Consider the following 22,666-nt stretch of genomic DNA (forward strand, 5'->3'; position numbering starts at 1 on the left):
GCCCCATCTCAAGTCAGGCCATTCTAACCCTGCTTTGAGCACTTATTCTTTTGACGTGAGAGATCACTCCAGTTTTCTCTTTCTTTTAAATACAGCTTGGTTAGAAAAACACAACACACCTTCTAGCAATCCAACATTTCCTCTTCCTCTTCTTTTAGATTAATTATTTATATGACTGTGACAGGTCTTAGTTGTGACAGATGGGATCTTTCATTGTGGCACATGAATTCTCTGCATGTGGCGCACAGGTTTAGTTTTCCATGGCATGCAGGATCTTGGTTCCCCCACCAGGGATCAACCCCACATCCCCTTCATTGCAGAGAGGATTCTTAATCCTTGGACCACCAAGGAAGTCCCAACATTTTCTCTCCCTATGAACCTGAAGAACAAAACTGAGTCATGCAGCCTAGCTTATCTCACTGAAGAAAGGTAAGCTCCATCAAGCAGGAGTTCTCATCTATTTTGTCCCCAATGTATCCCCACATGCCCAGGACAATGCTAGGCACTTAGAAGGTGCTCACATTATTTGCTCTATGTCTTGTGTTGCTTGTCTAGTCTTGCTCTATGTCTTTTGCCTTCAAATCAAAATCAAAATCTTTTGAGGAGACACTTATATTTATCCAAATGGCTTGATTAGAACAGTCACCAGACTATCTTTCTGAACAGTTTTTCTCTCTGCATAGGAATAAAGAAAGGTTATTAAGTTATTTTAAGTTAAGCATTATTTTTTTTCCACAAAACACTATAAACAACTTATATTTAGTAACTCAATTCTGAGAAAATACTCATGGAGGAGAAAGTAAGTGGTCATATTTTTCTCAACTAAGTCACTCAGTTGTGTCCAAATCTTTATGACGCCATGCTCTGTAGCCTGCCAGGCTCCTCTGTCCATGTGATTTCTCAGGCAAGAATACTGGAGTAGGTAGCCATTCTCTTCTCTAGGAGATCTTCCCGGCCCAGGGATTGAATCCAGGTCTCCCGCATTGCAGGTGGAGCCACCAGAGAAACCCTTTCTCTACTTAAAAAAAAAAAAAAAAAGGAAATGTTGACTAGAATTAAAGTTTTATATGAGTTAATCTCAAAATTAAAATTGTACCCCAGATTATACTTATACTTAATCCTCTTTTCCCCTAGAGAAGGAAATGGCAACCTACTCCAGTATTCTTACCTGGAAAATTCCATGAACAGAGGAGCCTGGTGGACTACAGCCTATGGGGTTGCAGAAGTATCAGACATGACTGAGAGGCTAAACAACGAAAATAATACTCTTTTCAATAATCTTTCTGTGAGTATTTTTAAAAATTTTTATAAGTAGTCCATGTTTCATACATGAATGAACTGTGTATTTATCATTTTGTGAGATCAAAAACCTCTAGAAGAAAATTTAGGGGTGTAATTATTGTGCTTCATACAAAGTAATTCTATGGGTGATGAAATTTCACTGAAGGGAAATTCCAAAGACAGTTTCGTATACCCTCTTATTCAATTTTCTCCACTAGATATTTATCAGGCAACTTTTCCTAAGGGTGCCAGTTCTGAATCAGTCTGGCACTTACTGGTTTTAACCTAGCCTGTAGATTACTTTTTAATTAGATATATCCAATTAAAAAAATTTTTTTATTGGCTGTACCAAGTGTTAGTTGTGCCAGACAGGATTCTTTAGTTCTAGCATGTAAAGACTTAGTTGCAGCATATGGGAACAAGTTCCCTGACCAAGGATTGAACCTAAGACCTCTGCATTGGGAGCAGAGTCTTAGCCACTGGACCACAAGGGACTTTACCTCATTGTTCTTAAAATAATGCGATTGTTATTTTAGGACAAAACATATGTACAAACAAAGCAACTTAATGTAAAATGTGAGCTGAACTATAACATATATTGTTGTCAATAGTAGTTCCATGACCCATCTCTTTAGCAAATTAGGCCTTTTGCTATTTCCAAGCTATTTCCAAGAACTTTTAATTGTTTTTGGTTGGAGGTATGAAGTAATCACATTTTTGACTAGAGTATTGGTGTTCAGACAAGATACTCTTCAGTTTCAGGTTTTCCTAATTCCTTTGGTTCAGTTTGTCTTAATTCAGTCATCTTACTATCTGACCATGAACTTAGACGGAATTCATTATTTCCTGCATAGTAATTGACTTTAGTTTTTAGTACCATTTTAAATTTACAAAAAAATAGAGCAGATAGTACAAAGAGTTACATATACCAGCCCTAGGCACAGAGCTTTCCCGATGATAGACATCATGTATCAGTGTGATGTGTTTGTAACAATTAATGAAATAATATTGATACCTAATTATTAACTAAAATCTTACTCTTTTTGTTGTTATTCCAACAAATTGTATCAGTGACGTTCAGATTGCTGACCCAATTTTTGCGGCCTTATTCATTGTGTACCGTTATAGTACATGTGCTGTGCTTCGTCGCTCAGTCCTGTCCGACTCTTTGCAACCCTATGGACTGTAGCCCGCCAGGCTCCTCTGTCCATGGGGTTTCTCCAGGAAGAATACTGGAGTGGGTTGCCATGACCTCCTCCAGGGGATCTTCCCAACCAGGGATCAAACCCAAGCCTCCCACATTGCAGGCAGATTCTTTACCATCTGAGCAATGAGGGAAGCCCAAGAATACTTGAGCGGGTAGCCTATCCCGTCTCCAGGGGAACTTCCTGACCCAGGAATCGAACTGGGGTCTCCTGCATTGCAGGCAGATTCTTTACCAGCTGAGCTACCCACAAGAGAATAAAATAGCAATAAAGACAGCTTTCTGCCCCTTAGATTCTAGCAAGGGAGATACATATTATATGGATAAAGTATTGCTAATATTTATCAAGAGCCAGACCCAGTTCCAGGCTTCGTATGTTATCTCATTTAATTTTCATATTAACCCTACTTCACGGGTGCTTTTGTTTCCTGATTTTTTGATTAGGAAAGCTGGGGCACAGAAAGGTTAAGTAGCTTGTCTGAGAAAGTTAGGATAGGCTACACAGCTAGGAAAGGCCATAATTCGAACCCAGGCCTCTAGAACACATGCTCTCAGTCATTCCTAAGTACTTCCTTAGGGAGTAATAAGTCCTACAGATGAGAAATACCACCGTGTTTGACAGTGTAAACCACAAACATGGCACTTTCTATCTAATTCATATTTTATAATGATTTTATTTGTAGCAACATGATAAGAAATTACTATTATAGCAAAGCACGTGGACACTTAAAAACATCTACATGCACAGTACTGTTTTGGAAAACTGGACATTTGAATTGGTCAATTCTTAGTTCTATTTTTGTTTTTGTTTGAATCCCTCAGGAATTTCAGGTGTTTGAGTATCACTTTTAACCTCTACCTACAGGAACCAATGGGCTTCTCCGATGGCTCAGCAGTAAAGAATCTGCCTGCAATGCAGGAGATGCAGGTTCGATCCCTGGGTCAGGATGATCCCCTGGAGGAGGGCATGGCAAGCCACTCCAGTATTCTTGCCTGGAGAATCTCATGGACAGAGAAACCTTGCATGGTACAGCCCATGGGGTTGAAAAGAGTAAGACATGACTGAATTGACTTAGCACACACTCGTATATTGCTAGGTTTCTTTACTCAGTGGAACTGAAGTAGTCCTTTGATTTGTTGTTGTTTAGTCACTAAGTCATGTCCAATTCTTTTGTGACCCCATGGACTGTAGCCCTCTAGGCTCCTCTGCCCATAGGATTTCCCAAGTAAGAATACTAGAGCCAGTTGCTATTTCCTACATCAGGGTCTCTTCCCAACCCAGGGATCCAATCCAAGTCTCTTGCATTTCCTGCATTTGCAGCTGGATTCTTTACCACTGCACCACCAGGAAAGCTAGACCTTTCATTAGGCATTACCACAAAGAATCTTTCTTTATCAAAGTAACTATGCGAAGATAAGTACAATTGAATGATTTTATCTATATCTCCAACAATGATAAAAATTCTGTGTTGTGGAAGCTTTCATGTTATTCTTCTGTAAATATTTTCCCCAAGGGAAATGATAGAAGCCCCTTTATTTAAGCCATTAAGATCTTGACTAGACAAAACAATTTAAACCACATTGTGAGAAATATTTAGCAAGACGTTTTAACCTTTCATGTTTCGACTTTCTCCCAACAGCCAAGTTAAGGAAACCATTAGGGAGAAAACAATGAAATAGTCTTCACCCTGACGGATTCTGGAAGGAAGTGTGGTATGTTCTTAGGTAGATAGATCAGCCCACAAAAGTATTTTCTTATGTTGGCTGAATTTACTCACGTATTGATTTTCTCACCACAGTGATAACTCATGAGGAAACTTATAAGCATGTGAAAACCGGGTGTCTCTCACAAAATGGCTGTGCTATGATATCAATGATACGCTTCCTCACTAGACTGATTTTTTTTTTTTTTTGGCTGCACTGCACAGCCTGTGAGATCTCAGTTCCCCCACCAGATGGAAACCACTCCCCCTGCGCTGAAAGTGTGGCGTCTCAACCACTGGACCACCAGAGAAGTCCCACTAGACCTTTTAAGGCAAAGCTTTAAAACAACTTTACCATTTTTCTTCCTCATTCTTTACAGATGCCAATTGTTATTGAATAACTTTCAGAAAATTTTAACTCTGAATAAATAAGTATTTTATCGATCACTTGGTGTCAGGTGCCAAACAGATACTTTCTTTTTAATCTCATGGGAGGGGAAAGCCTTATACTATAGAAAAGGAAGCTGATCCTTAAAAAGGTAAAATACCTTATCACCCAAAATGATGTGAACAAGATCTGGACTCAGATCTCCTAACATTCCATCTTCTCCTAACATTTCTGCTCTTCTTCATTCCTCAATTTATTATTAATTGATGTAGAACAGGAAGTGGATCAAAATTATAGAAAACAGTGATTTTGGACACAGTCCAATGATGAGGACGCAGTGCTTTCACGGCTGTGGGCCCGGGTTCTGTCCCTGATTGGGCAGCTAAGATCTCACAAGCCCTGAGGTGCAGCCAAAAAACAAGAACAACAACAACAAAGAATTTCTGTGGAAATCAGGAAATTCTACAGAGAAACACCTCGGTCCCAGCTCCTTAGCTCCATGCCAGCAACCTCTGGGCTCACCTCTTCCTCACCACCCACACTGTTCTCCAGGGTTCCTCTCTCTCTGGCCAGGACTCTCAATAGGGAAGCTCACAGCTGATCCCCACCTCAGGTCCAGGTAAGGAGGGCTGTCTTTGAAGACAGGCACAGAAGTCCTTTTCACTGAAAACTATCACTGTTAATCACTGTGGGGGAAAGTGAAATAAGATTTGAGCATTGGCAAATTATAAAAATTTTGTAAACTTCTAACAAGTGCAGCTCCTCACTTGAAATGGGAATTGGTCTTACTGAAGGTGGCCTTCCCTTGTCACTTACCTGCCTTTTAGAAATATAGATGTTTTCTCTGTGGAAGGAATGAACAAATCATGACTGAAGATTTCATTCAGGCAAATCTGTAGGTACCTTCTAGTTCCAGGTAGACAATTTAGATCTTTAAGAACTTTCAACTGAATTATATTTAAAAGGTTTATGCCCTACCCATTAATGATCCTCTGTAGCTATTTCCTTACAATTCAATAAAGAAGAAGAAAGCTCAACAATAAGCTGTAGAAAGTAACTTCACTTCTACACCCTTAACGAATATCTCTTGCATGCAGAGAAATAACATTTCCTTTTGTCCATTTAAAAAGACCTCCAATGGTCCCTTGGAAGGCTGACTCTTTTTGAACTAACAGGTCCAATTCTGAACACAAATAGGGGGAAAAAAATACAACGGAAACTCCAAAACAAAATATGTAACTTTTTGCCTAAAACAATAAAATCAAGTTTAGTTGGTTTATGTTTACAAATTATGACCAGTTTAACTAGCAGAAAATTCAAGACCACATCATTTTATCTATCATTATCTTTATAAAAGGTCAACCACAGATTATATCCTGACTTTACTGGTAGTGATTTTTGGCTACTTCATGGTATGATACCCAGTACATCTGTGAGAACGAACTGTATGAGCAACAAATAACTACAATTCCTTTCTATGGCTTAGCCCTCAGAGGGCTCCCACATCGTTCATTTAATTGTACAGTTGCCCTACATCTTGTATCAAGTTTCCAAGTCCTCTAGTATATAATAAAAGGAAATACTAAGACTGTACAGAAGTGTAGTAGGGTACGTGGCAGTACAAAACTACCCAGTATATCCCTTAGAAGTTGAAGTAAATAATACTTGAAACAATAGACTTAGAGGTCATCTTTAAGGTATAAACTAGTCCTCAATTTTATCCTCTATAAGAATTGAGAATTAGACCTGATGATCAATAATGCCCTACATGCTATAATTCTTTGCTAGGACAGTGATTTGATTCAGTTGTTTGTGAACTGAAGTCATGAAGGGTAAATAAAGCAAAACTACTGTTTTGCTAGATCAGATTTAATGTTCACTCAAACATGATGCTGAAGCAGTCATAAGATTTTGACTTTCAAAGGAAAAATATTCAGCAACTTGATTTATCCGAGTTGGTTCTCCATATTCTTTGCACTGTTCTTTTGATCATGTAGTCACATGTTCTAGAGCTGAGCTTTCCTAGTAGTTATGTCATTAAAATAGCTATTGGAGTTTCACTGAATTATCTATTAATTCCTTTCCAGTCTAGATATTGTTCTCATATGTTAAATCCTGCTTCAGATTAAGGTTATTAAAAATACAATAAGAACTTCTATTTCGTTGATGTCTTTAGTAATACAACACAGTTTTGGCAAAGATAATCGAAAAGTTAATGTCACTACTACTCATCACACACAAAACAAACCTAAAGATTAGCCTGGTCAGTGTTCAGAACCTGCTCTTCCATGGCAGGGTGCGTGGGTTTGATCCCTGGTTGGGGAGCTAAGATCCCATGTGCATGTACTGCATAGCCAAAAATTTAAAAAATTTAGAAAACTCCTAAGTTGCTCACATGATGGTTAGATTCATGCTCCATCACAAGTAATTGCTGATTCTACTCCACCCCCTCTCTGGAAAGGAAGACAAGAAATTCAGATAACATAGAAGGCGGGGTGGGGAGGGGGTGTGAAGATTAGCCTGGTCAACATGTTGACTATAAATTGCCTTATGCTGGACAGACCATCATTTTTTTTAAATTGATGGGTCCCTTTAGAATAGTCAATTTAATACAAGGCCAAATGATACCGTATAGAGAATAATAACCGTGTTGGCCTTGTCTTCCATTCAGTCTGTCCTTACATATTTGATTTTAACTCTATGGAAAGCAAACAGCCTTGTGCACTTCATCAACCTATGCTAGGCCTTGGGCTTGCTACTTTCACATATCCCGCCCCCCCCATTATATACAATAAACCTTTCCCAATTTTGATGAAAAATATTAATCATTGTCTTTCGAAGGACTAATGCTAATATTTTTGAACTCTTTAAACTACTTCACTGCTATAAATCTGGTTGATTCTGATAGAAGTAAAAATAAGAGGAAGAAGGAATAAAAGATAAATCAGAAAGGTGAGTCTTAGATGCTAGAGCTCTTAGAGTCTTGGGATAAAGAAGGTAGAGACAAAATGCCGTCAAGTCCTGGGTCTAGCAGACTGTAGCAGAGATGAGGAAGGCCACAGAAAGGCACAAAGTCAGTGGACAACAGTAATTCTTTAAGTCACTCTCCATAAAGATCTACAGAGCAGGTCACCAACTGTGACCGTCAACTCCGGCATCATTGCATCAGCACCCAGGAGCTGATCAATTAATGTGCCTGAAGGCTTTCCTGATCTCTTCCTGAAAATTATCCCTGTGTAGTGTTAACTTCAGAGGTATGTTACCCTTCCTCAAAGTCATGCCTCTTCCAGACTTCTGCAATTAAATTAGTACACACTACTAAGATGTATGGGCTTCCAAGGTGACTCAGTGGTAATGAACCCACCTGCCAATGCAGGAGACACAGTTCGATCCCTGGGTCAGGAAGATCTATTGGAGGAGGAAATGGCAACTCACTCCAGTATTCTTGCCCAGGAAATCTCACGAACAGTGGACCCTGGTGGGCTACAGTCTATGGGGTCGCAAAAGAGTTGGACACGATTGAGCATGCACTCACTAAGATGTATCCGAAAAGAATCACTTTTAGACATGAAGTCAACTGTTATTATTTGTTCGTTTAGTCTTATGTTTAGGTTAGTTTTCTCTTTAAGCAGCTGGTGCTCTGATTCCTCCCTCTTTTTAACATACATCTATAAAAAGTCTAGTTCACAAAGGAGAGAGACGATGAGAATCTTTAAGGTTGTCTGTAAACCACTCAGTCTTAATTTGTATGATTCATTTAAAAACACTATCATACATCTTATAATTACTTCCTCTTATGACATCATTATTCTGTTGCCAATACAAATTAATCTTAAAAGGCTGTTAGCTTGGGCAGGTATTTCCAGCATACAAAATTATCATTCTTGTGAGATATTCTATATTTACTTTAAACTGTAAAGAGCTTACTTGTGGTATCTAACAACATATAGGATTGTATCACTTTTCAGTATACTTAACTCTTAATGCGAACTATTAAAGAAGCTGTGATTTTATACTTCTGGGCCAGTCCAACCTCTTACCTGTACTTTGGTGGCCCAAAGCCTCACACGTGGACTCGAACAAGTGAGAATCCCTCTCCACCTCCCATCCTAACTCTGAACCACAGACTGACCTCTGCCACCTTCTCTTCTCTCCTTGTTATTTGTTCTTCTAATTCTGAAATTCTTGACCTCCAGAGATCAAAAGGCTGAATGCTTGGGAGTATCTGCTTGCCAGTCTCCTTCATCTTGTTTTATTTCTGTCAGCATGATAATAACCATGTGTCATTTTGGAAATATTTCTTTTATTAAACAGTTTTTTTTTTTCTCCCTACTGTGGAGGTGTACATTGTGGGCAGGACCAATTTTATTGTTCACTGGTTCCAAGTGGCTGCTTCAAGGTCAAATCACTGAAGAATAGTTGCTGTGCACTGGGATTGTAAGGTTAAAAGCTGTCGTTCTCGAAAACTACCACAGCATTTAATACATAATTATCTTGGTGTTTCTAGCCCTTTAGCACTGAAATGAAAGTGGTTTGAGAGTCTTGTCAAAAAAAAAAAAGAGTTGGGGACATTTATACAATGGGCTACTCAGCAACAATTGAAGTCTTTTATGAATATGGAAACACCTTTATGCTATGTTAAGCAAAAAATAAACAACATACTAAGTATGATCTTAACTATGTAAAGAAAAAGATTCATACAAAAAAATGACAGGAAGTGAATCTATTATTTTTATCATCTCATGATGGTGAATAATTTGTTTCTCTGCTTCTTTAGATATCTATGACTATTACCAGTCTTCTATAATAAGCATGAATTCCTTTGATTATGAGCAAAAAAAAAGCTTCATTAAAGGAAAATAAGCTATAAGCAATGAGAATTAGTGATCATCATCATATCTCCATGTTTTAAATACCTGTCAAGTGTCATTCAAGCTACATGTATCAGCATGAATCTTTATATAACAAAAATTGCAAGGGATGAATCATCTCCATTTTATAGAAGGTAAAATTGAGATTCAAAAAGACCAAATAGCTTTTTCAAGACAACACAGGAAGAAATTAGTAAAACTGAGATTCAAATATAAGTTTGTCCTTTTTCAAAGGCTATTTTCTTTCTATTCTATTACTGAAGGAAGGAATAAACCATGAAGTTTCCACCTCCATGTCTTGAAAAAAATAGAGGAAGAAAAATGCGAATTAGTCAGTTTAGATGAAAAAGGATAGCATGAATATACAACTGGAAACAAAGCCAAAGTTTCATGGGTCCAACATGCAATGAGAAACTTGATTCTAGCAAATAGTAATAATAATTCCTATAAGACTCTCCATAGGTGAATCATCATAATTTCTTATTAGGTTACTTTTTTTAACTTTAAGGGGAAAAAAATTTCATTTTTCTGCATAAATTGGTTGAGCATATCATTCAGATAAATGTATTTATTTCAGAAGAAGTTTCTTCTGACAGCTCCAGAATCAGGTCATTTCTGGGAAAAATCTTTTCCTTCAGTTAAAGAAAAAATACTTTGTCAGGCACAGAATAGAGAAACGTATTTGTCATTGATTTGTGAGGTACTGAGTAAATTTTAGCCTCAAGCTATTATTCTTTCTAGACTAGTCTGGTCTTTATCAGTGGTATGAGACTTCCCAGATATAGCGCACACTAGTTTTGTAAGCAACTGCACTTTCTTCTACCCTGTTATTTTAGTATTTTTAAGAAAGTGTGTATATAAATATATTTTTTAAAATTAACATATTTTTTGCATATTAATTGAGATCTTTCTGGGTTCAAGCTTGATGTTATTTAAAGCAATTGGAAGATGGTGGTTGAAAAAGAGAGTTGCAGGACTTCCCTGGTGATCAGACTCCGCACTTCCGATGTAGAAGCCATGGGTTCAATCCCTGGTCTGGGAAATAAGATCCCACATGCTAGGGGGTATGTCAAAAAAAATGAGAGAGAGAGTGGCTAGAATTATTGAGCTTGTGCATGAACAAGAACAAAACAAAGAAAGCACAAAAATTAATCTATTTTGAGGGAATTTCTTGGCAGTCCAGTGGGTAGGACTCCATGTTTCCAATGCCGGGGGCCCAGCCGCTCCCCGCCAAAAAAAATTTAACCTATTTTCTTAATACTGACCAGATTTTGTATTCTGAGCAATTGGGTGAAAAGTAGGACTGAAGGTATGAATATTTGAGATTGATTTATTGGAGAAGCAATTGGTAATGTAGCCCTAATCTCACCTATAACTATTTAATTTCTAGTCTTCAGAATATAAAATATATTCAATTAGAGCACTTATTCACCAAGTCATTCAGTCAGCATAGACTTGTTGAAATCTTATTATGTTCTAGCAGAAACAGTTTCAGATGTGTGCAGCCTATAGCGTTGTACAGAGCTCCATCACTGGAAGGGTCCTGCTCTTGTTTTAATGCTCTGCTGTTATTACCTTGAAATTCTGAATAATTTTTGAACAGAACATTACAAGTTTTAATGTGTCCCTGAACCCTATACATTTTGTGCTAGATATTGGGGAGATTAAAAGCATCATACAATTAATTAACGAAATACTATTAGTTATATGATAAGAAAAGTACAGAGCAAATATTGTAAAGATTGATAGTGTTCAGAAGACCTATTACTATTTTGCTATTGAAAAAAAAAGTGAAACAAAATCTACTATCAAATTGGTAAGGGACATATACTTCTATTTTTTTCCTATTGCTTCAATCTTGTCATGATGAGAGTTGAAGTCCAGTAATTCTGTGGTTCATCTCTTCAATTCTGCTGATATTTATCTTGCAATGGTTAATATACTTAAGGAAAACCTAGGACATCTCAAGCCAGAACCATATTTGTGGCTTTTTCTGTCCTTGCCTCTGCAATTCCTATTCACATTACTTGATCTTGTGGTAAAATAAGGTTGTAATCTGGGGTTGCAGTTTTGGTAAAGTTCAAAAGATGAGTCAAAAAAAAAAAAAAAAGCAGTATCATTAGCCCTTGTCAAGTGAAGTTAAAAAATACCTTGTCCTGCAGTAGCTCAGGGGAAGTTCGGAGCATATTCTGCATTCAGCATTTTAAGCAATTAGATTTTTAATGGTGTGTTGAGTCTTTTCAGGTTACTAAGGGAAAAGAGAGACTCTTAGCTTGACAGAGGCTGTGATTGTTCACCACAGGAATAAACAGGAAAGGAAGAACAAGAAATCTCAGAATCCTTGCCTTTCAGTGCCCTGAAACAGCACTGAAGACATAGTATCCCATGTAGAGAATGTCATGACTCAACCTTCTCTAGAGGTTCCTCTCTAAAGCTACTTAACTGCATTTACAGTTCCAAACTATTGCTAGGACCTAGTCTAACCTACCACTCTGCTCTCTTTGAGGATTTTTGAGTATCTTACATTCAGATTCACCAGGAGAGAATGAACCTGGTTAGAAAACACTCATCAGAAAAGAAAGTCTATTTTTTCACTATCTGGTATGAACACAGCTTCTAGAAGAAATCTCACAACAGATCATCTCATAGGCTGCGGGCCATGACACAGGAAGCTGCCCTTCATTCAAATTCCAATCTATGGTTCCAGCTAGGGTTTTAGGATCAATTGGCCAAATGTGCCAATTTGTACACTTGGCTCAAAAGAAGCTTGGGAATGACAGCCCTCAGAATATCACTTAGAATATCACCTTAAAAAGAAAAAAAGTTTAGCTTGATTATCATAGGGAGGGCAGGAACACTTTCGTGTTTTGAAAGTTCTGTAGTAAAGGGCCATCTCTCTCACTACTATTCAATGTATGAACACATGTGCACATATGTTACCAAAATCTCGGCCTTTCTGTGTACTGGTGCTGAATCAAACCCCAGAAGCAGAGTTTGGGTGGAGCAGAAAAGGATAGCTTTATTACTTTGCAGGCAAAGGGAGACACACCAGGCTTCTGTCTCAAAAAAACTATGTTCTTCAACCCCAGTGAACTTGATAAGGGTTTACAGCAGTGGGTCAAAGGTGGGGTCTCTGATAAGATTAGGGTATAAGGAGGTCTTACACTCCCCTAGTCTCTTCGCAGGTGGTCTGTCTCCTAATATTAATGAGTTTCTCTCGCCCCTTTCATCTTTCATCAGGTGATTCCTTGGCTGCTCCTCTCTTGATCAGCAACTGTTCACATCTGCCCTTTGGAACTCAGAGAAAAGTCACAATGGCTGGAATCTTACATACAAGAAATGGGGGACAGCAAGGCCTCCTTGCCTCTGTGGAATCCCACAGAACCCCACTCAGTTTCACATATGAGTGTATAAATGGGGCGCAGGAAGTGAGAAGAGACTGGAGCACATGAATTCCAGAAGGAATAAGCAATGTATTATTTCAAATCTACAAACTACCATAATGTTTTTCATATTTCCTCCATACATTTAAATCTTCTGATTTGCTGACTTGAGAATCAAGCTGTTAACAATGATAAGCATTCCCACGTTTGCAAAGAAAATGATTGGTAACAGAGAAGAAATCATGTGGACAAATCCCCATGGACAAATCCCCAAAATCAACCATGAGCTGTTGTAACTACAAGGAGCAGGTTCTCAGATCACCTGCAGGAACGTTATGACCCAACTGAGACAGTGCTGTCTGGGCCTGTACTACTTGAAAAAGGCAAATTGAATAAAGGGGGCTTTCTGAGTGGTTCTCATTCTTGCCTGGAGAATCCCAGGGATGGAGGAGCCTGGTGGGCTGCCGTCTAAGGGATTGCACAGAGTCAGACACTGAAGCAACTTAGCAGCAGCAGCATTACTGAAAGCTTACAATCCAGAATGTAACTGGAATCTTCAGTCAGCTGTAGATTCTCGAGGTCAAAAGGAGTCATGCATGAGATTTTTAACTCTCTATGACCGTTTCTTCATAGGTATTCTTCCACTTCGGCACGCACCACAGCTCCAGCTACTCTTGAGTACACTTTGAACAAATACTGCCTTGGGCTTCCTAGGTGGCTCAGTGGTAAAGAATCTGCCTGCCAACACAGGAGATGAAGGTTCTATCTCTGGGTCAGGAAGATCCTCTGAAGAAGGGAATGGCAACCCACTCCAGTGTTCTTGCCTGGGAAATCTCATGGACAGAGAAGTCTGGTGGGCTACAGTCCATGGGGTCACAAAGATGTCAGACGCATCTTAGAGGCTAAACAACAATCAACACTGCCTTACATATTTAGCTTTCACTCCTCTTGATTCAGAAACCAGATGTGACCTGATGAAGGTAGGAGGAAGAAATGTCTGTCCAATATGGTGACCTATTTGGCTCCTTTTCCAAACTATCTTTTGAAGCACCTATCTGTAGCCAGGGGCATCTGCAGTGCCAATTTAGGGAGCATGATAAGAAAACTGGATTAGGGGGGAGGGCTCTTGATTTTGAAGGTCAGAAAAGCCTTAAGATAAAAGCAATTTTCCAGATCTATGCTTTGTTGAACAGTAAATCCATGAGAATCAAAGCCATTTTAAAAGGAGTGGGAACCCAGAGGTTATCTATGGGGATTATCTGAAATTTGCAGTCTTGAAAGACAGATCTAAATTACACTATTCATTTTACCTGACCAAAAATAAACAGACAAAAAAAAAACAAAACTGCAAGCCATTGAGTATGTAGATAGAAAACAAAGGATTTAAGCTAAATATTTACATTTCTAAAATGACAAAGTTACTTAGCTTCTCTGAGCTTTATTTTCTTCATATAAAATGTTTCTCCATGTTTTATCTATTCAAAAGTTCCTTTTAGCTCATAATTCTGTATCTCTCATAAAAAATAGCATTGTCTACCTTATAGCACAGGACTTACTTCCAAACAGGATTCACTGATGAAACTTTTAGGAGCCAACTGCAACTCCCTAATTATCTTTGTGAACTTTTGTAATTTCCGGTTGGAAATCCCAATTACACTCCTGGGAACCAAGTCAGTAAATGCCTCATATTCTTTAGAAATACTAGGAAGGGTAAGTAAAGCAAATACTGGAAATGGTCTTATGTACTCCACAAGGCTATCTGCTAAGACATGACCGAAACCGCTGTATTTGCATAGGGACACCATTTCCTCCTCCTCCACCACCACAGTCTGTGATTCATTCCCAAGGGAATAGGCCCACTCTGTATTTAGCAATCAAATACTCTCAGTTTCCAGAGGTAGAATTTGCACCAAAGAAAATATAGAAAGGTAAAGTAGTTCATTACCACAGCCTTTATAAGACCTAAAGAATACAAATAAAGAGCATTTTTAATTCAATAGAAGAAAAAATAAAACATCACTTACATACTTTTAGGCAAAAGGTAAGGATATATTATATAAATAGGTGCATACATAATAAAATAGAAAGCTCAGGCAATATTCAGCTCAGGCAATATTCAGAGAAGGCAATGGCAACCCACTCCGGTCTTATTGCCTGGAAAATCCCATGGATGGAAGAGCCTGGTAGGCTGCAGTCCATGGGGTCGCGAAGAGTCTGACATGACTGAGTGACTTCGCTTTCACTTTTCACTTTCATGCATTGGAGAAGGAAATGGCAACCCACTCCAGTGTTCTTGCCTGGAGGATCCCAGGGATGGGGGAGCCTGGTGGGCTGCCATCTATGGGGCCGCACAGAATTGGACACGACTGAAGCGACTTAGCAGCAGCAGACAATATTTGGGGTTTCCCAGGTGGCATAGTGGTAAAGAATCCACCTACCAAAGTTGGAGACACAAGAGATTCGAGTTCGATCCCTGGATCAGGAAGATCCCCTGGAGGAGGAAATGGCAACCCACTTCAGTATTCTTTCCTGGAGAATCCCATGGACAGAGGAGCCTGGCTGGCTACAGTCCAAAGGGTTGCAAAGAGTGGGACATGACTGAGCACAGACACAAACAAATGAACAACAACAAAAAAAAAACAGGCAATGTTTGAGTCATTCATGTTACCAAGAACCTTTTTTTTTCCCCCTCAAAGCACATTGCCTGTAGAAAACAGATTTTGTTATTTTTGAACGGTCCATGTCCTTAGTTGTCTCCCCTCCTCCCCGCCTCACTTCGTGTTTGTAACCTCCATTCCTATTTCTCTCAGAGCCTGTCTTATTTCTCCCAAACAAGATCATCATCAAAGCTTAAAAGAGAAACTTCCTGGCAAACAGTCTGAAGTTTTAACCACACAAACAGCATTTCCACCCAAACCGTAACGTTATCAGTTAAACTAAAATATGGTGACAATTCTATTTAAATAAAAGTTCCTGCCTCAAATGTTAACAAATTCAGCATCGGGTTAGAGTGATATCCTGTTGTCAGATTTTGTCTCTGTTAGATAAACTGTGATTCTTCAGCTTGTTCACATGACAGCAGATTACGACAGCGGATTTCAACAGCGAGTTGACGCAGAAGAAACACTAAGTGGAAGGACATTAATTTTCATTCAGCCCGATCTTACAGGCTTTGGGGAAAACCAGGTACCAGCCATCCACTTTCTCTCCTGCTTACTCATTGCCCTACTACCAGACTTGTTCCCAGTGTATTAACTCCTTTGCTTCTCTCTAAAGTATACATGAAACCCTAATCTGAAGGTGTAGCATTGTGCAGGCATGGAAAGTTGGTCCCCTAGCTGAGTGTAGGGTCATGTTTAAGGGCAGGCAAAAGCCTGACTTCTGCACACACCCAGACACACGGAGACTTGGATATCCTTAGTCGACAGTTGCCTAGGTGGAACTGAATATACTTAAGAGCTATTGCTGACTCATGGCAAGAGTGGCTAATGATTGTGAATCAGAGGTTTTCTACTTGTGCTATGCTATGCTTAGTTGCTCAGTCATGTCGACTCTGTGATCCTGTGGACTATAGCCAGCTAGGTTCCTCTGTCCATGGGGATTCTCCAGGCAAGAACACTGGAATGGGTTGCCATGCCCTTCTCCAGGGTATCTTCCTACTTGAGCAGGCAATAGTCTTGGCAAGAGTCAAATTGTAGAAATCATTTGAAATATGGAATGTTTCTTACATGTATAATCATATAAATTCTGTTGTTTCGCATTAATAAGTCCTAAAGGAGAGGCAAGGGGACAACTCTGAAGAGGTATAAGAGGTACTTTTTGAGAGTCTGAGGAAATATCAAACTCAAAATTAATATATTAGTGGTTCTGTCACCTACTGTGAAATTAAGTTTTGTTTTGTTTTTTAATTTTTCAGCCCTGCCTCACAGCATATGGGCTCTTAGTTCCCAGCCAGGGATCAAACCTATGTCCCCTCTACTGGAACCACAGATCCTTAACCACTGAACTGCAGGGAAGTCCCAAAATTAAGTTTTAAGGTCTGTGTTTTAAATGTCTATTTGTATATAATAAATTGTAAGTATACACTGATAAATTACATATAGGTAGTAAAATTGACTTTATGTTTTAATAGTCTATATGTTTATTTTTTAAAGCTACTATATTCCTATGGTTCAAAATTCAATAGGCAAAGAAGGTAAAAGTAAGGTTTTCCTCCCTCATTTATACCCTATCCACTTAGTACTCTACCCACTCACCACCTTCTCCCACCAACAACCAGTGTTGTCCCATTTTTGCCTGACCTTTCCTAGGTCTTTGATGCAAATTCACTCATACATCATTTTCTTCCCTCTGCTTGACCAAATGGTGGCACCTTATATAAACTATTCTGTCCCTTGCTTTTTTCCCCTTTTAATATAGTTGAGAGGTTTTTAAATAGAAGTTCATAGAGACCTTCCTCATTATTTTTTTATGGTTGCACAGCATTATATTGCAGGAAAATACAATGTATTTAATCAATCCTCTGCTTTGAATATTTGTGTTTTTTCCCAATCTTTACTACTATATTGTATCATATGAAATGCTACAAATGCTAGCCTTGTATGTGTTATCATTTTGCAGCTATACAACTATGTCTATAGGATGAACTCCTAGAAGTTTGTTAGAACAAGAAATGTGTGTTTGTAACTTTAATAGATCTCAGCAATTTATTCATCATGCAGTCTGGTCAATTATGTCCTCTAACTTGACGTCTAAATCTGACAGGTGTATATATATATATATACATACATATATATATATATTTCAGTATTATTTTAACTTCATTTATTTTATCGTGACTGAATTTGAGTATCTTTTCTTTTCTTTTTTTCGGAAAACCACACTGCTCTTTTATTCAATGGAACACCCCCCTTTAACGCAGTGTTGAATCATACACCAAAAAGCCCAGAGAAATTTCTGCTGATAAACCAGTGAAGAGAATGCGCATCATACATTATTGTCAACATAATCATTCCATGAAGAGGGGAGGAAAAAAGGAAGGAAGCAGAACGAAGAAAACAAGGGGCTCAAACCCCTCGACACTGCAGAACATTCAGACATTTGGGATTAAAATAAATTTTAAAAGGTAGCCTTCCAGGAAGGAGAGGAACAAATGGAATCTGAGGCAGCTCAGGGAGCGCTGAAAGGGCTCTGCAGGCTGCAGACAAGCCCCAGGCAGCTTACGTGGCCTCACCTACCATGGGCAGGGGTGCCAGGATGGTTATGGACCCTGAACCTGGGGACTAACCCACTACTCCACATGGGTGGCAGAGACAAAACCCCGCACTTAAAATTAAAGGGGAAAAAATATCTCAGCTTGAAAAAAATATGGCAGTTTGAAAATCTTGGAACCAAAGAAGACACCCACCCCACCCCGCCACATTGATGGCCCAAAGTCTCTGCCTAAAAACCACTTGCTCCTCTCTCCTTAAAGAACCAAGAATGAGAAAAGGGAAAGGAATCTAACTGCAGCAGAAGACCGGGGAGAGTCTTTTGTATAAGATCTTCTGTAAGATCTTTTGCAAAAGATCTTCTGTATAAGATCTTTTCTTATACAGAAGAGGAATGTTGATTTATTTTTGTTCATTGTAAGAGTGTTTTTAGAGTGTCCATTTTTTGGAATAGCTTTATCAAGATATACAGTATTTAACATTAAGATTTTACCATTTATTAGTTGAAGAAAACCTCAGGAAATGGTCATCTTCTCTGTCATAGCATGATTTCTATTGTACATGTAAAAATTAAGTTGATAAACACATAGAAGTCTACAGGATTAATTGTTTTAATCATAAATTCTATAAAACTGAGAATATTCTTTAAAATGACTCTCCCTAATTCACTTTCTTTTACCAAATAGTAATGCTTCATTTCCATTGCCCAGTATCCTTTTTTTTTTCCCCCTTTGCTAGCAATATTGCTTACAATTGTCTACTTTCTCTCAAAAGTATCAGGAATTGTAATTTTTTTCTTTTTGAGCATTCTTTAGCCTTGAAATGTAGAATATCTAGGGGTTGCCAATGAACTTCGGGGCTTGAAACAAGGTCATTACTACATGAGTTTGATAGATAGGGGATTTGCAAAGTTCTTAGGAGATCATTCTGCCATTGCTGAGCTTTTCCAATGGGCAGTAAATTTGCATGGCTACTGAAAAAAAAGCATAAAAGGGTGTGGAGCTGGGAAGAATGGGCAAAGGGTAGTTGAAAGAAAGAGGCCAAAGAGGAAGAGTGAAGAGAAGAATTGAGGTGATTTTCCTCAGTGATCCATGGCATGTTCATGGCAGTTCATTTCTGTGGTTGAATCAATGCGCCTACAAATTTAAATGCGCTGAAAGTTACTGAGAGTGTTTAACATTACCATCCTTACCTTTACTTTACTTTACCTTCAAAAGAAATTAGTGTGCCTTGTTAAAAAACCAACTGGTAAAGTTAGTTAAACTATAAGCAAATATTTTTGAGGGCTTACTATGGCAGACTTTTCTCTAGGCTATGCACAGACAGCATTTAATAAGAGAAATGTCCGGCCCTCAGGAAGTTGACACTCCTATGGCCCCGACAGAAATTTTAAAATATGAAAACAAAAATTAAAGAATATAAAAGAAACAGAGACAAAAAAGGTAAGCCTTATAGTTAATAATTGACAAAGCAAAGCATTCTATGTTTACACTTGTGTTCCTAAGGCTTATTGAACTAATTTTCATACAACTTTTCTGTGTATCCCAAATGAGTTTATTAGTCATGATGTTAGTAAAATAACTCAATTGGGAACAGTCTTCAAAGTACAATCTACTAAATTTCTGATCCTTTGTGGTTTATCAACAACTTGCCAGAATTCTTACCTAACATATATCTCTAAGAGTGTAATAAAAAATATGCATGAAAACGTTTGATAAGAATACTTCTTTGGTCAAGAAATACATTAAGTGATCTAGCGAAACACGCTTTTGTCATCTTGAACAATGGTCCAAACTAGACTAATGGGGAAAAGAAATAGGGATGTAGAAACTTCAATACAAATATAAAATTTAAATAATTATGAGATGGGAGTGGAAATGGGGGAAGGACTTAGATAAAATTTTCAAGGGCATGAATTTGGCAATGCTTTAATTGTAAAATGTGATTAATGAATATGACAGAATTTGGAGAACTTAAAAGTACAAATTGTTTATAGTCCTGGTCCAGGCATAACTGCTGGCTAAATCTGTAACTGTTGAAGATTTCTCCACTGTTTTCTTACTTAATCTTCAGCCAAGTGTCCATTTCCTTTTGCTCTTAAAACCAGATTAATGACGTTTTAATTTTTACATTATCTCTTTTCTCTCCTACCTACAGTTTTAGAAGCAGGTTTATCTAGCCAACAAATTAAAATGGAAAACAGTCCAGGGAAAATAGCAATAAATCAGAGAAGAAGCTTTGTAATGTGACTTCAGATGCCCACAGTGTTCTCAGTATTGAAACACTGTTCATCAATCTGTTTATCTCTTTATCCTCCTCCTTTTGGAATGTAAACTCCATAAGAGTAGTATCCTGTCCTATTTTGTTCAACACCTTATCCTGGAATACATTTCAGATGGCTGAGCATAAATATTTGCTCAACCAACAAATCCAAAAATGCACTTCAATTCCAGTTTAAATTCCTTCTTTGCTACAGCTTAAAATTATTTTCTCTTGTTTAACCTCCATATGAAAAATAAGCAGTTTATCATAATAAAATAAATAATTTCCTAATATTTTGATAATGGTCTTAAAACCCACTTTGAAGAAATGGGTTAGTGTATGTTTGGTTTTAGTTTAATGTTACTCATCCTAGAGATCCTTGATGACCAAATCCTTTTTGAAGATATTATAGGTCATAATGGACAGGGGTCCTTATTTGTTGTGTTATACTTTTTCTTTGTTTCCACCGACCACATGTTTTTCCTTTTTAGCTTATTTTTAATTCGAGGACAATAATTTTGCAATGTTGTGTTGCTTTCTGCCATACAACAACTTATATCAGCCATGAGTATACATTTATCACCTCCCTCTTTCAGCCTCCCTCCCACCCTCTGCCACGTGTTTTGAAAGGATTTCAGGCAGTTTTGTGGGTCCACTGATATGTTTGTTCTTATTAAAGTTATTACATTCTCAAATTACATAACTGTTGCTAGGCACAAGAAAGGTTCTCAATACACCAATGACAGTGGATTGTTTACTCAGAAAAATTTCTGATCTGATTAATAAGATACATGCATGCCGTGCTGAGTCTCTTCAGTCATGTCCGACTCTGTGAGACCCCATGGACAGCAGTCCACCAGGCTCCTCTGTCCAAGGGAGTCTCTAGGCAAGAATACTGGAGTGGGTTGCCATTGCCTTCTCTGAAAATAAGATACATAGAGAACAGTAAAACAACTTCTAGAATTTAATTTTTCTTCTCTGGTGCTTACATTGACTTTATACTTTCCAAACTCTCTTACATACAAGTTGCTCATCTGTCATTAACTGTCTAGGGGGTCCTGTGTTACCTATTGCTTAATCCTAGCTAACTAACATCAGGCGCTGGAGGGAATAAACTCATCCTTAGAAAATGTTGCATTGTTTCTAAAGTTCTACAAGAGGGATTACATTTTGTGAAGCACAGAATGTCCAACCAGGGAGTGGCTTGGTCATTTGAGCTCATCAAGTATCTTGTATCTGCAATTTGAGGTTACATTGTTTGTAAAAACAAAAACAGACCTTAACTTTGGGAGCTTTCATGAATCTCCCATTGTCAGTATTTCAATGTTGCCTGACCTCTGTTATGCTCAACAATTTACAAAAAAATATTATATTTATAAAGTTGCTATGCTGAAAAACAACGTGACTTTAGCTACACGGACAGGTCTTTAGGTGAAAATCTGCAAAAATGATTGTGTTGTAGAACATTACAGAAAGTAATAGTTCTAAAGCAGAACACTCATGTGGCAGTCATAAAAAAGGAACTAGAGACTTTTTCTATACAGAGCCTGTATTTTAAAGATGTCGACAGCCAGGGTATCAAAACAAACCATTTGTGTTATGTCTCCTGTGTCTATTCAAAATGAGAAGGTCAAGGAAATTTGCCAGGTATTTTAAATAAACACTCCTGGTTAATGTCCTATACTAGAACAAGCAAAAGCTCAAGAGACTCTATTTCTGGTAAGTAGAAAATGCTTTTTATATTCAAAGAGGTAAATTCTCTTACATAAATTATAAATTTTCTCATTAAAATACTTGAGTTTAAAAAAAAAACCCTCAAAAAAGTACAATAGATGAGTGGCCATTTAAAAGACAAAAAGAAATTTTGTGTGTGTGCTAAGACACTATAAGTTATGCAGTGTTCCAAAAGTAAAACAAAATATCAAGCCACAGTGTACCGTGGCCCATAAATGTGAACAAGAGGACATCCCTGATAAAGGTATCATGTCCTTACTGAACTCCAAGCACCAACAGACTAAATGGCATGTGAATATTATTTCATTTAAACATTGCAACTGTGCCCGAACATCACTCCCTCTTTTATAGATCAAAAAACTAAGACTTAAGAGAGGTCACTCATGCAACTAGTAAGAGGTGATATGTAAGATTTGAGCCTACTGCTATGTGACTCCAAAGAATGCTCTTACCTTCTCTGTGACCTGCCTCTTCCCGAAATGGTATGAGGTTTATCACTGGGCTACATTTTGTACATGTCTTTCTTAATGCATTTTGGGGCACTAAATTGTTCCTCATTATTTACCTCTTGATCTCTTCTAGAACTTGGATTCCCTAAGGGCAATTCTGCATCTACATCCATGGTCCCAG

General features: G+C 38.1%; 1 long non-coding RNA gene across 2 annotated transcripts in view; it reads left to right on the forward strand.

The window, feature by feature from the left end:
- The window catches only part of LOC122685517, a 38,001-nt gene extending 21,170 nt beyond the window's left edge, over positions 1-16,831 (forward strand). Inside the window, exons 2-5 of one of the 2 annotated variants that reach the window (XR_006338420.1) lie at positions 1,135-1,285; positions 7,665-7,830; positions 12,688-13,810; positions 15,859-16,831. This is a non-coding gene — a long non-coding RNA (uncharacterized LOC122685517). The remainder of the gene's footprint in view (positions 1-1,134; positions 1,286-7,664; positions 7,831-12,687; positions 13,811-15,858) is intronic. The other variant, XR_006338419.1, reaches the window with a different exon arrangement.
- Positions 16,832-22,666: the final 5,835 nt, after the last annotated feature.

The sequence above is a fragment of the Cervus elaphus genome, chromosome 28 (genome assembly GCF_910594005.1).
Source record: "Cervus elaphus chromosome 28, mCerEla1.1, whole genome shotgun sequence".
NCBI lineage: Eukaryota > Metazoa > Chordata > Mammalia > Artiodactyla > Cervidae > Cervus > Cervus elaphus.